Source organism: Suricata suricatta, chromosome 8 (assembly GCF_006229205.1).
Source record: "Suricata suricatta isolate VVHF042 chromosome 8, meerkat_22Aug2017_6uvM2_HiC, whole genome shotgun sequence".
NCBI classification, from domain to species: domain Eukaryota; kingdom Metazoa; phylum Chordata; class Mammalia; order Carnivora; family Herpestidae; genus Suricata; species Suricata suricatta.
In genome coordinates, this window is record NC_043707.1 from 72,658,215 (window position 1) to 72,662,638 (window position 4,424).

Genomic DNA, 4,424 nt, shown 5'->3' on the forward strand with positions numbered 1-4,424 from the left:
ACTCACCGGCAGCCGGGCTCTCTACACCCATCCTCAAGTCTACCCCCTCGCCCCCAACAGGCGTCTGCGAGGCTGGGCCGGAAGGGGTGGCCCCTTGGCGGTCGGAAGCCCGGAGCCCACGCAATTTTTTCGCACCCAGCACGCCGGAGCCCCGAAGCACCGGAGAAACCCGAGTAGGGCTATGCGGGTTGTTTTTAGGAACCGGGAGAGGCGTGAACGGGTGCCCAAGACCTGGACAGCGCCGGGCTCTTTCGGAGACCTCCTTCGCACCACCCGGTCCACTGAGACTACCCAGAAAGGGCGTGAAAAGGAGCGGGGGCAAAGGGGAGGAGGGTCACGAGTCACAGCGGCAGTGGGGAGGATGCCACCGCCAGCGACTAACGGCCTCCGGGTTCCAATTGTACCCGGTTGAGAAGAGCTTCAGAGGCTTCTAGGGCGGCCTGCCGCGCTGACAGCGCCCCCCCTCCGCCCCAGCCGCAGGTGAGTCGAGCCCGGCGCCGCCCGGAGGCATCAGGTGTCGTGGGAACGGCGCCCGGGGACTGCAGGGAGGAACCGCGATGTTTCGAGCCGTCGGTGACCCACGGCAAGAGGGTCAGAACCCCCGGACGTCGGCGCCATGGAAGGGTCCCAGGTGGGAGCGGGGTGCGAGCTGCAGCGGTTCCGCACAGCGCCCGCCCGGCAGCCTGCCCAAGGTCAGTGGCGGCTCCAGCGGCCGGGCGTCGCGGGTGGTGGCACCACCGGGTGGGTCGGCGGCCCCCCCGGTGGGGTCAGCCGACACTCGGGCTGAGCGGGTGGAAGGCTCTGCGGCGCAACCCCAGTCCAAGCCTTTGCCCACCGGGAAGCCTGAGGCAGGGACCCCGAGACCTGAAGCGACTTGCGGCCAGTCTTGCCCTGGAAGACCTGGGGAGAGGTGGCCGTCTGGGGGCCGGCCAAGGGCTCAGAGATGGTCCAGAAGCTACTCAGCCAGCCTCCCGTAACTCGAGTGGCCTTTTCTAGAGGCGTGGGAGGAGGCGGATGGAAATGGGGGTGCGAATCCGGGACCCCTGCGCTGGGCGAAAGCGGCGTGCAGCCAGGCGGGGCCGTCGGAAGTTGCTGGCGGCGCGGAGGCCGGGGAGGAGGGCGGGCTGCGGCGGCCGCTCCCGGAGCAAGGTCGGCGGGAACGCTGGGGCGGGGCGGGGGGAGAGCGCTTCTGGAGAAATTAGGTTGCGTTACTTTTTTTTACTATTTAAACACACTCCCTGGTTTTCTCTCATTTTCTCCTACTCGATCAAAGCGAGCCTCTCATCGCCGTGAATAAACAACCTCTGTGTGTCAGTTTGTAGATTTTAAGAGCGTGTCTAATACCGCGGATAGGCACTCTCCTGCCCCGCGTCTCCACCTACCCCGCATCCTGCCCGGCGCCCCCGGGTGGCCGTGTTGGGTGGTTGGCCGGCACTCCTTAGGCGCCTAGGGGTCCGGACATCTGGCAGTTTTTCAAGTGCACTCCCGGAAAGGCTTCTGTGACTTGGTAAAGCCAACGTTTGCAGCAAGTGTAGCTGTCAGTCCTTGTGAATGAAATGCTTTGCTTCCGGGACAAGTTGGTGCCGTAAATTAATTGTGGTTGTCTCATTTTCACTTTGTTCCTGTGGGTTACTGTCACAACGGCGTGTGTCTAGTTTGCTTAAAGTTTACTTTTCCCTGTATCAAAATAGAAAGGGTTTAACGTGTCCTCAAATCTGTAATTTGCCAACCATTATTACGATTATGCATTATAATTACCTGCTTTATTACTATGTTGTTAGTCACATGAGGGTCTTCATAAAGTGTCTAAATTCTGGTTTTTGAAGAAGGAAATAAAATGTTCTTGAATGAAAATCTTAAGGGATCATAACTTTTTTCTCTCCCCTTGTCATTACCTAAGATATTTTGACAGGCATTTTAAGACGTAAGAACCATACTAAAATGAGTTCTATCATAATTATGCATTGTGAAGGTATTGCACATGCTGTTCTTATGCCATTGTAAATAGGCTTTATGCTTTACTGAATCAGCAGTATTCTTGTTCATCTTTTCATTAATCAAGATTTTAAAAAACTTCCCCATGGCTAGTTTTTATAGTCAATATCTATTATGTGGAGATGATGGGTTTGGTAGGAATGTTTGAATCGGAACCAAAAGTGAACTTCTGTGTTTGGAAAGCCATGTAATACCTAAACCATGACTTGCTAGAGTTGTATTACTATAGTTTCTTTTAATCCCACCCCCTACCTTGATCTCTGAGTAGAAATCACTGTAAAAACATCACACAGAGCCAGTCTTCCTATTCTACGTGGAAGGACTCTACTCTGCTAGGTGGTTTGGGGTATTTTATTTTGAAAAGGTTTCTGTAATATTAATATTGGTCTGAGTGAAAATCCTGCTTCTGGAGTGATGTCTGTCGATTTGGAAAAGCTGATTACAAACACAATAAAACTAGCCCCATCCTTGTCAAAGAGATAAAAGAAATAATAGACATGAGGTACTTTGAAAAGTAAAATGTACTACAGAAATATAAGGGCCTCCATAAAAATCAAATGCAAGTGATATGGCTGATTGGGATTTGGGCTTATGAAGCCCCTGCATTCGCCTTTCTAGAGCAGGTAAGTTTCCTAAGCCTCCATTGCCTTTTAAGAATCTTGCTGTCCGAAATAAGTCAGGCAGAGAAGGACAGATACCATATGTTTGCACTCATAGATCTAACAGGAAAACAGGAGAAACCAAATGGAGGACCAGGGGGAGGGGAAGAGGGAAAGAGAGTTGGGGAGAGAGAGGAAAGCAAAACTTGAGAGACTATTGAATACTGAAAACGAACTGAGGGTTGAAGGGAAAGGGGGAGGGGAGAAAAGAGGTGGTGGTGATGGAGGAGGGCACTTGTGGGGAAGAGCACTGGGTGTTGTATGGAAATCAATTTGACAATAAACTATTAAAAAAAAAAGAATCTTGCTGTCTGTTCAGAAAGCTGACCAGGTTGCTCAGTGTTGGACCCTCTGCTAGGGCTTTATTTGCATTTTTATTTATTTATTTTTTTTCTGTGAGTTTGGGAAAGCAATATTTTTTTATTAATACTTTATTGTCAAATTGGTTTCCATACAACACCCAGTGCTCTTCCCCACAAGTGCCCTCCTCCATCACCACCACCTCTTTTCCCCCTCCCCCCACCTTCAACCCTAGGTTCCTTCTCAGTGTTCAGTAGTCCCTCAAGTTTTACGTCCCTCTCTCTCCCCCAACTCTCTTTCTCTCTTCCCCTCCCCCTGGTCCTCCATTAGGTTTCTCCTGTTCTCCTGTTAGACCTATGAGTGCAAACATATGGTATCTGTCCTTCTCTGCCTGACTTATTTCGCTTAGCATGACACCCTCAAGGTCCATCCACTTTGCTACAAATGGTCGTATTTCATTCTTTCTCATTGTCATGTAGTACTCCATTGTATATATATACCACATCTTCTTGATCCACTCATCAGGTGATGAACATTTAGGCTCTTTCCATGTTTTGGCTATTGTTGACATTGCTGCTATGAACATTGGGGTACATGTGCACCTATGCATCAGCACTTCTGTATCCCTTGGGTAAATCCCTAGCAGTGCTATTGCTGGGTCATAAGGGAGTTCTACAGATAGTTTTTTGAGGAACCTCCACACTGTTTTCCAGAGCGGCTGCGCCAGTTTACATTCCCACCAACAGTGTAGGAGGGTGCCCGTCTCTCCACATCCTTACCAGCATCTATAGTCTCTTGATTTGTTCATTTTAGCCACTCTGACTGGCATGAGGTGGTATCTCAGTCTGGGTTTGATTTGTATTTCCCTGATAATGAGTGATGTTCAGCATCGTTTCATGTTCCTGTAGGCCATCTGGATGTCCTCCTTGGAGAAGAGTCTATTCATGTCTTCTGTCCATTTCTTCACTGGATTATTTGTTTTTCGGGTGTGGAGTTTGGTGAGTTCCTTGTAGATTTTGGATACTAGCCCTTTATCTGATATGTCATTTAAAACTATCTTTTCCCATTCTGTTGGTTGCCTATTAGTTTTCTTGATTGTTTCCTTTGTAGTGCAGAAGCTTCTTATCTTGATGAGGTCCCAGTAGTTCATTTTTGCTTTCATTTCCCTTGCCTTTGGGGATGTGTTGAGTAGGAAATTGCTGTGGTTGAGGTCAAGGAGGTTGTTTCCTACTTTCTCCTTGAGGGTTTTGATGGTTTCCTGTCTCACATTCAGGTCCTTCAGCCATTTTGAGTTTATTATTGTATATGGTATAAGAAAGTGGTCTAGTTTCATTCTTCTACATGTTGCTGTCCAGTTTTCCCAGCACCATCTGCTAAAGAGGCAGTCTTTTTTCCATCACATACTCTTTCCTGCTTTGTCAAAAATTAATTGGCCATACATTTGTGGGCCCAGTTCTGGGTTCTCTACTC

At 49.3% G+C, this 4,424-nt stretch overlaps 1 protein-coding gene across 1 annotated transcript in view; it reads left to right on the forward strand.

Moving 5' to 3' along the window:
- The first annotated feature begins 320 nt into the window (after nt 1-320).
- The window catches only part of MCOLN3 (mucolipin 3), a 38,624-nt gene continuing 34,520 nt past the window's right edge, over nt 321-4,424 (forward strand). Inside the window, exon 1 of the mRNA XM_029948141.1 lies at nt 321-480. The gene's annotated coding sequence lies outside the window, so the exon portion shown is untranslated. The remainder of the gene's footprint in view (nt 481-4,424) is intronic.